The following is a 13,298-nucleotide window of genomic DNA, read 5'->3' on the forward strand; positions in this document are numbered from 1 at the left end:
GGTATAGTTTTCCTTTAATTGGGAACCATAATAAAGCAAGTTCTCTCAATTTCAATTCATATTAACATACAGGTATTATTGGGGGTATGTAGTATAAGGTGCCAATAAAACTAGCATGCTACAAAACACTCCATGCACCATTACCGAGGGTTCCAGCAGCTGAAGAAAGCCTGTAGAGGGTAGAAGTGGGGGTGGGGAGGCCAGATGACTGCCGTGGGCTGGGCAGGAGAGTATAGGGGAGGCTTTTACAAGATGCTGTGACTAAAACAGATCTTGACAACATTTTATAGGTAAATCTGAGGAGCCATTCATTTATCCAGGAGTTTGGACAGTTGCAATCCTGAGTCTGAATTTCTGAGTTAGAGAATAATTTAATATATCTGCACATTATGTACATAAAAAGTACATTTAATGTGTAGAAAATGGCAATTTCTTATGCGATTTTTATGCACTGCTTCCTACTCCATAATTTTCTTGCCATCTGAATCTTTTCCATTGACATTACATTAAGCCTTAGGTGCTGTAAAAGAATAATATACATTTCTTCAATCAGGCAGCATAAAAGGAAATACACACCTTTCTAAGTACCGGAGGCTAATTATTTCTAATGGAAAACTATACCCCCAGAATGAATAAATAACCAACAGATAGTTTATATTATCTTAAGTGGGCTATTAAAGAATCTCACCAAACTGGAAATGATATCAGTAAATATTGCCCTTTTACATCCTTTCCCTTGAGCCGCCATTTAGTGATGGGTAGTGATGGGCGAAATGTTTCGCCAGGCATGGATTCACGGCATTTCCGCGTTTCGCCATTGGCGGATTGTTTCGCGAAACGGATGAAAAAATTTGCCGCGGAAAAATTCGCCGCACGTCCAAAAATACAATAGCCGCGCGACAAAATAATAGCAGCGGGCGACGAAACAATAGCCGCGCAACAAAACAATAGCCGCGCGACAAAACAATAGCTGCGCAACAAAACAATAGCCGCGCAACAAAACAATAGCCGCGCGACAAAACAATAGCTGTGGGTGACAAAACAAAAGCCGTGCGACAAAATAATAGCCGCGGGCGACAAAACAATAGCCACGCGACAAAACAATAGCCGCACGACAAAACAATAGCCATGGGCGACGAAACAATAGCCGCGGGCGACAAAACAATAGCCGCGCGACGAAATAATAGCCGCAGGCGACAAAAGAATAGCCGCGCGACAAAATAATAGCAGCGGGCGACAATTTTTTTTGTTGCACGTCATTTTCGCCGTTTCACAAATTTTTTGCCGTTTCGCGGATCTTTTGAAAGATTCGCAAATTTTTCGGCAAAGCGAAACGGAACAGATTCGCTCATCACTAGTGATGGGCTGTGTGTTCCCTCAGAGATCAGCTGACAGGAAGTGATGCAGCTCTAACTGTAACAGGAAGTAGTGTGGGAGTAAAAGGCAGAACTCTGTCCATTCAGCGGCAGGTAAAAAAAATCCAATTTGTTGCAGAAAAATACCAACCAGATTACAAAAGGCAGTATTAGTCTGTGCATGTAATGGAATATTAGTCTTGTGTATACTAAGTGGCACATTTACTAATCCACGAATCCGAATCCCGAATGGGAAAAAATCGGATTGGAAAAAAAATTTTGCGCAACTTTTTCGCCGCTGTCACGACTTTATCGTATTTTGCGCAATTTTTTCTTCACCGTTGCGATTTGTTCGTATTGAGCAATTGTAAACACCGGAAAAACCAATCCGAATTTTTCGCGACGGCAACTAAAAAGTCGCAGAAAATATACGGAAAAATCGTAAGGGCAACGAAAAAGTTGGGCAAAATACAAAAAAAATCGTGACAGCAATGAAAAGATCGCAAAAATACCGATCATTACGAAAAAAACGCATTCGGACGCTCGTGGATTAGTAAATGTGCCCCTAAGTGTTAAGACCTACAGTAAGGTGAACTTCCATCCAGAAGCAGCTGTAGTGGCAGCTAAGTTCCTGGCCCAGGAGTGGTTAACTATGATATCTGCCATTAGAATCACTTCAAGACTTTACAAGTTCACTGCTTCAAAACTTTACTACTCATAGTAAAAAATTTCAAGATGAAACCACGTTTCTGATCTTATTTGGATTTTGTTGCATCCTCTGGAGCAGCGTTTTTCAACCACCTGGTGTGCCGTAGGCAGGGCCGCAATTTTTACTTTCAAAGGGGGCCCGGCGATGCTACAGTTTTTCTTAGTAGCTCGGGCCCCCTTTAATAAAATCCGGGCCCTGTCATTGGTTGCGCCCCGTGTGTACGGGTGACGTCAGTACGCACGGGGCGCAACGTTATAAAAGGGCCTGTGTGCGGTCGCGTGTAGGCAGAAGTTCAGAGGCGGCGCGCGTGAGGGGAAGATGCTGCTGAAGCCGCCGAAGTAGCAGAAGTAAAATGCTGCTGGGCACCAATGTATTAGGGGGGGCCACGGGGCACACTGACTTATGGGGGCACTGCTGCTGGGCACCAATGTACTAGGGGGGCTGGCTCTTGGCACCAATGTACTGGGGGGCACTGCTGCCGGGCACCAATGTACTAGGGGGGCACTGCTCTTGGCACCAATGTACTGGGGGGCACTGCTGCCGGGCACCAATGTACTAGGGGGGCACTGCTCTTGGCACCAATGTACTAGGGGGGCACTGCTGCTGGGCACCAATGTACTAGGGGGGCACTACTCTTGGCACCAATGTACTAGGGGGGCACTGCTGCTGGGCACCAATGTACTAGGGGGGCACTGCTCTTGGCACCAATGTACTAGGGGGGCACTGCTGCTGGGCACCAATGTACTAGGGGGGCACTGCTCTTGGCACCAATGTACTAGGGGGGCACTGCTGCTGGGCACCAATGTACTAGGGGGGCACTGCTCTTGGCACCAATGTACTAGGGGGGCACTGCTGCTGGGCACCAGTGTACTAGGGGGGCACTGCTGCTGGGCACCAGTGTACTAGGGGGGCACTGCTCTTGGCACCAATGTACTAGGGGGGCACTGCTCTTGGCACCAATGTACTAGGGGGCACTGCTGCTGGGCACCAGTGTACTAGGGGGGCACTGCTGCTGGGCACCAATGTACTAGGGGGGCACTGCTGCTGGGCACCAATGTACTAGGGGGGCACTGCTGCTGGGCACCAATGTACTAGGGGGGCACTGCTGCTGGGCACCAATGTACTAGGGGGGCACTGCTGCTGGGCACCAGTGTACTAGGGGGGCACTGCTGCTGGGCACCAGTGTACTAGGGGGGCACTGCTCTTGGCACCAATGTACTAGGGGGGCACTGCTGCTGGGCACCAATGTACTAGGGGGGCACTGCTCTTGGCACCAATGTACTTGGGGGGCACTGCTGCTGGGCACCAGTGTACTAGGGGGGCACTGCTGCTGGGCACCAATGTACTAGGGGGGCACTGCTCTTGGCACCAATGTACTAGGGGGGCACTGCTGCTGGGCACCAATGTACTGGGGGGCACTGCTGCTGGGCACCAATGTACTAGGGGGGCACTGCTCTTGGCACCAATGTACTAGGGGGGCACTGCTGCTGGGCACCAATGTACTAGGGGGGCACTGCTGCTGGGCACCAATGTACTAGGGGGGCACTGCTGCTGGGCACCAATGTACTAGGGGGGCACTGCTGCTGGGCACCAATGTACTAGGGGGGCACTGCTGCTGGGCACCAGTGTACTAGGGGGGCACTGCTGCTGGGCAGTGGTGTGCCTCGTGATTTTTTTCATGAAACAAGTGTGCCTTTGCCCAAAAAAGGTTGAAAAACACTGCTCTGGAGAGTTCTTTTGGTGTAAAAAAAACCCAAAAACACGGGCGACAAATGCGTTTCGCGAATTTTCTTGACATTTCACAAATTTTCGGCCAAAGCAAAACAGGACAGATTCGCTCATCACTACATTTCAACACATTTAATACATTAGCCCCTATATGTAATAAATGGCACTAAGTTTGCCGGGTAGCAGTAAGCCATAGCAGCAAATAAGATGTTTGCTTTTAAACAGGTGACCAGTAAATTTTACCTGCTGATTGGGCAAAATGTTCTTCTTAAAGTAAACCCTATATCTTCCTGCCATGTATATAAGTTGGGCACATCCCTCCCACCCACACCACATCAGTTGTACTACATATATCCCCCTCTGTTCGTCAGCACCATCACATTTTTCTAAAACAATTAGCAGCTTTCATAATTTTCCCTCTGACATTATCAGTGACATTTACATCTGCCATCAGCACATGTGCACTATAAAGTTCATGCAATGAAGAATGCAGGCTTACACAGGCAGAACTAACTTTGATTAAAAAAAAAAGTCCTGCTTGGATTAAGGGTTAAATTGAGCTCACAAGAGGAGGTGAGGAGAGTAAACAAGTTTCTCCAGCAGAGGGCAAAGCATTGCCATCTCTTCATTGGTTGCTAGACAGGAGGGTGTGTTTAGTAAACTGAGCTGAAAACTGAGCATGCTCAGTTAGCCAGAAGCTTTCAGTGTCAATGCCCCATAGATAAATGATGGGATATCCATTCATTCACCTGCAATTTAAGATAGTGAGCAAAAGCCATAAAAATACATAGTGCTCATAGGTTCTTAGCCATAAGGTATTTATTGTTGAAACACTTAAAGGAGACATATCCTATGAAAATTAAGAATGTACCAGTGAATTATACTCCTTTAGATATAGAAGGATTGTGCTTAAAAATGTTGTGTTTCGGACTGATTTATTGAGAAATTCCACAAAAACCCCACTAGCCCCGCCCACTTCCTGCTGGCTGAATTCTCTGGATGAGCTGGGGAGCCGGCGGCCCTCCGTACCCTGCACTGTAGGATAGGAACCAATCAGCAGCTAGGCTGACCTGATAGGGAACTGAAGCCTGTCTGTGCTTGTGTGAGTGCAGGGCTGTGATTGGCTCTCCCCCTCCTACTGTGATTCTGGCAGGGACCGTTAGGACACGCCCACTCATCATTTCACAATGGACAGAGAAGTGAGAGGATCTATAGGGAGCTCCAATAAAGGGGCCATTGTTACAGATAGGGTTAATGTTTAGCCCAAAGGGAAACCAGCACCGTATATTATTCATAATTGCCTAGAAAATTATGTTTTTTTCCCCATTTATCCAATATAATCAAAATAGGTTTTTGCATTAGATGTTTATCAAGATACATTATGGAAAGGGAGAAATCAGATTGTTGCCATTCTCCCTAATAACAAATGAGTTAACTTCCGTTATTAAGTTCAGCACCACTAGAAAAGTAATGTTTTATTCTAAATCCCTTCAATGGCAAATTGTTTCGAGCTTGCAGTATTAACTGTACTGCATAATCCGATGAATGAGTGGCATACACGTTATGGATTAAGATGACTAAGATCTTTAATAACGTCTTGAAGATAAATGTACATTATGAATAATGCAAAGTAGTTTTCAAGTCCTTCTGATGTTGTCAGGGTTTATAAATGATGGAATATGTACTGTCACTTTGATTTTAGATGACATTGCTTTGTCCTAAAACTCTATCACTTCCTTAGTATTATAAAACTTTTCTTGTAATTAAGTCCCCATTATCTTATACCTGAATCAGTACTTATATTATCCCCAAACGTACAACTAAATTTGGAGATGCAATTAATTATCCTGCCAACAATACTTGTGATTCGGTCTCTCTGTTGTTATAAATATATGAGATGAGCCAGTCTGATAAGGCACTACTAGAACAGAGCCGCCGGGAATTCAATAAATGTGTTAGATAACATCCCTTTTGTCTTTTGACATTTTTGCATAGTTTGTAATAATGTGGATTTACAATGGAAAACACAGCCCTTTGTTTAACCTATTATAATTAATTAGATCTTTTAATCTTTATGCCGCTCTCTAGATCGTAAGATTTATTGAGAAGTGCTTATACTGGTAAATGGAATAGATAGCTTCAAAATAAGGACATACACCTTAAGGTCAGCTTGTTTGGCAAGGCCGTTTGTCCTTAGGGCCTAACAATTGGCTCATTAATAGGCTTTTGTGCCGGCCAACAGTTTTCTAGGGGGCACATTTACTAATCCAAGAACGTCCAAAAAGCGTCCGAATGTGTTTTTTCCATAATGATTTTGCGATTTTTTTCGTAAATTGTCGCGACTTTTTCGTAGCCATTACAACTCTTTCGTAAATTGTCGCGACTTTTTCGTAGCGTTACGACTTGTGCGAATTGTCGCGACTTTTTCGTAGCCGTCGTGCCGAGTACGAAAGTTTCGGATTCATTCAAGCTTCAGTATCGTGACTTTCCTTGGGCCGGGTTGGAGCTGCAGAGTGCCATTGAGCCCTATGGGAGACTTTCCTTGGGCCGGGTTGGAGCTGCAGAGTGCCATTGAGCCCTATGGGAGACTTTCCTTGGGCCGGGTTGGAGCTGCAGAGTGCCATTGAGCCCTATGGGAGACTTTCCTTGGGCCGGGTTGGAGCTGCAGAGTGCCATTGAGCCCTATGGGAGACTTTCCTTGGGCCGGGTTGGAGCTGCAGAGTGCCATTGAGCCCTATGGGAGACTTTCCTTGGGCCGGGTTGGAGCTGCAGAGTGCCATTGAGCCCTATGGGAGACTTTCCTTGGGCCGGGTTGGAGCTGCAGAGTGCCATTGAGCCCTATGGGAGACTTTCCTTGGGCCGGGTTGGAGCTGCAGAGTGCCATTGAGTCCTATGGGAGACTTTCCTTGGGCCGGGTTGGAGCTGCAGAGTGCCATTGAGCCCTATGGAAGACTTTCCTTGGGCCAGGTTGGAGCTGCAGAGTGCCATTGATCCCTATGGGAGACTTTCCTTGGGCCAGGTTGGAGCTGCACAGTGCCATTGAGCCCTATGGGAGACTTTCCTTGGGCCAGGTTGGAGCTGCACAGTGCCATTGAGCCCTGTGGGAGACTTTCTTTGGGCCGGGTTGGAGCTGCAGAGTGCCATTGAGCCCTATGGGAGACTTTCCTTGGGCCGGGTTGGAGCTGCAGAGTGCCATTGAGCCCTATGGGAGACTTTCCTTGGGCCAGGTTGGAGCTGCACAGTGCCATTGAGCCCTATGGGAGGCTTTCCTTGGGCCGGGTTGGAGCTGCAGAGTGCCATTGAGCCCTATGGGAGACTTTCCTTGGGCCGGGTTGGAGCTGCAGAGTGCCATTGAGTCCTATGGGAGACTTTCCTTGGGCCAGGTTGGAGCTGCAGAGTGCCATTGAGCCCTGTGGGAGACTTTCCTTGGGCCAGGTTGGAGCTGCAGAGTGCCATTGAGCCCTGTGGGAGACTTTCCTTGGGCCGGGTTGGAGCTGCAGAGTGCCATTGAGCCCTGTGGGAGACTTTCCTTGGGCCGGGTTGGAGCTGCAGAGTGCCATTGAGCCCTATGGGAGACTTTCCTTGGGCCGGGTTGGAGCTGCAGAGTGCCATTGAGTCCTATGGGAGACTTTCCTTGGGCCAGGTTGGAGCTGCAGAGTGCCATTGAGCCCTATGGGAGACTTTCCTTGGGCCGGGTTGGAGCTGCAGAGTGCCATTGAGCCCTATGGGAGGCTTCCCTTGGGCCAGGTTGGAGCTGCAGAGTGCCATTGAGCCCTATGGGAGACTTTCCTTGGGCCAGGTTGGAGCTGCAGAGTGCCATTGAGCCCTATGGGAGACTTTCCTTGGGCCGGGTTGGAGCTGCAGAGTGCCATTGAGCCCTATGGGAGGCTTCCAAAATCATGCAAAGTTTGAAAGGTTTGGCCGCCGTTTACGAGCGCTCAATACGAAAAAGTCGCGACACTATACGAGCAAATCGTAACGGCTACGAAAAAGTCGCAACAATTCGCACAAGTCGTAACGGCTACGAAAATGTCGCGACAATTTATAAAAAGTCATAACGGCGACGAAAAAATCACAAAAATACGAAAAAGTCGCAAAATGTTCAGTTCCAATCCGAATTTTTCCCATTCGGATTCGTGGATTAGTAAATGTGCCCCTAGGTGTATCAACTAGCCAATGCAGTCCTCAGCCCAATGGAATTGAAACTTGCCCAATAGAAATATGGGCAATTTGTAGCCAGATCATATCAGATAGGCTGTCAGATAAGGCCCATTATCTCCATTGCTATTTAAAGCTGGCCATACATGAGCAGACTTTAGCTGCCCCTTTAGACAAAGGGACAACCCTGTATACAGCTAAAGTCTGTTCATGTATGGCCAGCTTTAAATAGCAATGGAGATAATACAAGGGTAGAGATATTACTACTGTATATGGTAGATTTTTTTTTTTTTTTCAAACTCTCTGTGTAAAAGTCCAGCCCATTTTGGACATGGACTAAGTCTGTCCATGCAATGCCATCAGTCCCTGAAAAACACATTCACTTTCTGGTAGGTCATATTACTTTATTCCTTTAGTCATTTAGGAAGGAAAGGAAATGTAAGTCTCTATAAAAAATATATTGCAAAAACAAGCTCATATGTAAAACCCTGCTTCATCTTAATAAACCATTTTCATAAAAATATGCTTTTTTAGTAGTATGTGCTATTGGGTAATCCTAAATACAAAATTGCCATTTTAAGAATTAAAGGCCGCCCCCTGGGATCATAGGATTCACAGTGCACACAAACAAGCCAAGGCACACATACATGCTAGGCCACATCAGCCAATGAATGGACAGAGTTCTGCCTTTTGCTCCCACACTATTTCCTGTTACAGTTAGAGCTGCATTATTTCCTGTCAGCTGATCTCTGAGGGAACACACAACCCATCACTAAATGGCGGCTCAAGGGAAAGGATGTAAAAGGGCAATATTTACTGATATATATATTCCAGTTTGGCGAGATTCTTTAATAGGTCACTTAATATAGTACAAACTATCTGTTGGTTAAATGCTGATGTCGGGGGGTATAGTTTTCCTTTAATATAAGGAGCGTTAGCGTGCATGGCCTTTTGTGGTCTACTTGACAGATCTGCTATTCACTTTATAGCAGTGGGTAAAGCCATGATACAAAAAGGGTTGGGTTTTTGTCTATAGGAACCATCAAAGCATTTTTGAAGAATTTCCTCTGACTCTGTCCTCAATCTGTATATTTGAATGCATTGCCGCTAGCTGTTGGTATATACTTTGTTTTTATTATTTTCGTGCCATTTATATCACCATTGAAGGCAGAAACATTTCATTGCTAATTTGTTCCAGTGGAAATGTACATACTGGAACCCATCTGCAAAACTCTGGCCTTTATTTGACATGTAATTGTCAATGTTTTCTTTCCGCTTATCTCCAAAAGACGAAACACTCCCGGCTGCAAGAAAAACAAGTTATGACTCTAAGTAGATGAAAAGGGGAGATGACAATCAAGCTGTCAGAACTATTATAGAAGGATGTAAAGAGCAGAAGGGAAAGCGAGACAATTTACTTTTCTTTCTAATTCTCACAAATAGCTTCTCAAAACAAGTTCATTTCTTAGCCAGGCGCCTTCACCATCAATCACAAGGAGGTGCTATTAGAAGGCTCAGACATTTTAAACATTCATCTCCCTTGGTGCACCTCAACCTTCTCAATCCTTGCTTTCTTCTTCAACAAAACACACCAAGTCTGAAGATAACCAAGACTTTACATCTGCACAAAGACACTCTGGATCTTACTCAATATAAATTCCAGTTGTAACTACGATCTCCATTTCACGTAATGGCAAGTTTCACCAACCTCTTTTTTTACCATTCTTTGCTGTAGGCTCACCAGTTGGGCCGTGAATTATTTAATGCTCTTGTGTTTGTGGTTTTGTACTGTCAAGTTTCTAGTGATCTGACTGACAGTAATTTGATGACTCTTCACTGCTGGGGGAAAAATTCATTTGATATTGAATAAGCGCACACTGTTGAGCCTACACAAATACAATTATATTGCTCATCACCCAGGAGTATTATATCTATGGCTGCCATAAATACACTTGCCAAGGTTATACCATTAGGCACTTCAAAACCTCAACAGGTGCTGCCCAGCCAGCTCTGTCAGTATCTCGTGCAGGGGAAGGTAGTCCCTGCTGTGTGTTAATGAAGAACAAAATGATAGTGTTTAGTCTATGGCCTGAATATTTTTTAAATGGATGTTTTACTGTATGTGTTTGATACTTTTCATAGATGATATTGTATCATCCCTTTTGAGTCCTTACCCGAAGGCAGGTGCTCCCGATGCCCATGTGCCCAAGGCTTTTGCCAGTGAACAGCATGTGCGGGCAGACCCACCTTCGCCGAAGCTAGGGTGGGGACCACCAAGTCTTGGCCTAGGATCAAGCCCAGAGGATTATGACACCTATCCAGGGTGCACAAATCCAACACAAAAAGGGTGTGGAAGTGTACTGGTGCAATGCCATTAATTGCCTTCTTCAGGCTCCAGCTGGCAGCTGGGGCAGTTTCAAAAATAAAAATGTAAAGCATGATTAGGCATAATAAGCATGTGCAAAGCCCCCGACAAAAAGCTTGGCAGCTCTTCCCTAATGGGAACACAGCTTCTCCGCTTTCATCAAGCTCCCCGCTTCGTCACAAGTAGCAATTATCTGATCTGAAACTGATAAGAACAGATACTACACTTGATCTTAGCCAAAAGGCCGAGAAGCGATCTTTTTCATAGATAATCTATCTACCCTATGCTTGTAAGTTCATAACCCTTGCCTCCACTTGCAGAAGCAGGCTGGCCTTGTACTGTATGTTATCCAAAAGGCACAGAGAGACCTCTGTTGGGTTGGATTATGAAATCATTAAAGTGATTAAACTAATTATTTGACTTCTCAAATATTTTATCTTTATTACTGATGTACTGCGTCTGTGGTGTGTCCAGTTAGTGATCTGTGCTCAGCTTTGACTGACAGTGGGATTTTACTTTGCCACTATCTACCAAATGATTTGTCATATTATTGGCAGTTTCAATGATTTTCATCTCAAACAGAGGCACTAAAAACTAGAACAAATATCCTAGAAAGTACAGGTCTGGGACCCATTATCCAGAATGCTTGGGACCTGGGGTTTTCCGGATAAGGGATCTTTCTGTAATTTTGATCTCCTACCTTAAGTCTACTAAAAAATTATTTAAACAGTAATTAAACCCAATAGGATTGTTTTGGCTCCAATAATTATGAATTATATCTTAGTTGGGATCATTTATTACAGAGAAAAAGGAAATCATTTTTAAAAATGTGAATTATTTGATTAAATTGGAGTCTATGGGAGATGGCTTTTCCTTTCTGGAAATGGGGTTTCTGGATAAGGGGTCCGATACCTGTATTTACCTCTTTTAAAAGAGGTTTATTACATCGACCCTAAAGTACAGACTTCCTCTGCAAATAAAGACTGGTGGTGATTAATTAGTCTACTGCAATCCTCCATATTTGCGATCCTCCGGGTACTGGAAGCACTGTACATGCTCAGGATGCCCTTGACTACTATCTGTTTGTGTATCAGGTACGAGAGGCCACTGATCTGTGTCCAGTGATTCCACCAACAATGCTCTCTGCAGAGGAATTATCATTCCAACCCAGTGGTAAAGAAAGATACAGAGATACAGAAATAATGTAGCTTTTGTAGAGGGCTTACCAAACCAATCCAAAGGTACAGAAATCCGCTGTTATTGTTGTCAGTTTATTTGTTGTAGTTCATATTTCTGGTCTAACAGGTACAGATAGGGTCAGACTGGGGGGTGCAGGGCCCACCGGGGCTGCTGCCCTGGGGGCCCCACACCCCACAAGGTGTCCCAGCCGGGCGTGTCACACACACCCCCCGCAGGGGCCCTCACCGCCCCCTCCTCAACACCCTGCAGGGGCTACCTGCCCGACGCCCTCCCCTGAGGGCATGTAAGTGAAACGCGTCAGGGGGGACATCAACAGCCAGGGGAAGTGGCAACAAGGATTGGGTCTGGACTGCCAGGGCCCACCGGGTTTTTTCCAGGTGTCCCGGTGACCCAGTCCAACCCTGGGTACAGAAGACACTGAAGATCCTCATGATACTCTGTCTACTGTCTACTTAACTTTAATTGTTATTGTCCTGATAAGTCCTGATAAGTCTCGTGCCGATCGGTCGTTTAGTCAGTCGGCCAGGTTAAATCATTTCGGTCAGCTAACGAAAAAATCAGTGCACATTGGGGGACCTACAATGGAAGTCACTTTCATGCGATTGGTGTCTGCCAACTACTTAACTACTTCATGTTCAGAACATCCTCTGATATCAGAATGTTTGTCGGAAGAAGACTGAATCTGAACGTGTATGGCCAACTTTACAAAACAAGTGAATGCTCCTCTGCGTCCAGTGATGCCGCCAACATCCTCTAAACAAGAACATTAGTTCAGTTTTAAATATAGTTTCCTGGTACAGAGCTTTGTTCCCCTATGCAGGCACAGAAGCCACATTCATCAAGAACATGATTTGTGCCAATAGTTTTATCCGACTTAATAGGAGAACAATATTTTGCCAGTGATGGTTATTAACACCAGCTTTATGACTAATCAATGGTGTTAGCATATTTGAAATGCATCATTGAATTTACCCTCAGTATACATTTCCATGCAGCTTTTTGTTTGAGCTAAATATTTTGCAAACGAACGTCCCGGGTATTGACCATTTATTAGAGTTTCAAGAAACTCTCATTAGTCGGATGCCCTGTGATTTTCCCCTGCTGTTTTGCACTTCCCAAACTCCATTAAAAGGAAAAAAAAAAAAAAAATAATCAATGCATTGCCAGGTTGCTATGACAACTTGAACATGAACAAAAATCTCTGAAGCTAAGCCAGAAAACCGCTGCTCAGCAGATGCCCAGAAAGTCATTTCTCAATAAAATGGCCATGAGCTGCTGAATACCATGGGTTTTTTTCATTCTATTATTTCTCACTCATAAGACTTTTATTTTAAGTTTGTAGTAAACAGATCATGAGGTTTGTTTGAATGTTTTTCACACAGATCTCAATATCAGCTACTAGTGTGAGCCCAGGACACGGGTAGGACTTCATGAGCACAAGATAGACATCCAAGGAAGGAGAAAGAGAGTCTGTCCCAACACAAACCACTAGACGGAACAAAGAAAAGAGCAAAGAATTCAGTTTATTTTTGAAGTTTGAGAATGTAATTGAGGGACAACCAATGATTTTATTAAAGTGCCAGTACCAGCCAATGAAAAATCAGTAAAGAGACTCTAACAGCTTCAATGTTTAGGCAACACAATGAGATAAGATTTGGGCAAACGTCTTTAGGGGTTTATATAAAAAATGGCAGTAAGTGGAGTGGGAGTAGTGACCCATAGCAACCAATCAGCAAGTAGCATTTACTGGTCACCTGTTTAAAAGCAAACATCGTATTGGTTG

General features: G+C 44.9%; 1 non-coding gene across 1 annotated transcript; it reads right to left on the reverse strand.

The window, feature by feature from the left end:
- Positions 1–10,377: 10,377 nt before the first annotated feature.
- On the reverse strand, positions 10,378–10,571 carry LOC116411253. The gene has a single exon (XR_004223005.1). It is a non-coding gene; the product is annotated as a U2 spliceosomal RNA (small nuclear RNA).
- Positions 10,572–13,298: the final 2,727 nt, after the last annotated feature.

The sequence above is a fragment of the Xenopus tropicalis genome, chromosome 5, assembly GCF_000004195.4.
Source record: "Xenopus tropicalis strain Nigerian chromosome 5, UCB_Xtro_10.0, whole genome shotgun sequence".
In the NCBI taxonomy this organism is placed as follows: domain Eukaryota; kingdom Metazoa; phylum Chordata; class Amphibia; order Anura; family Pipidae; genus Xenopus; species Xenopus tropicalis.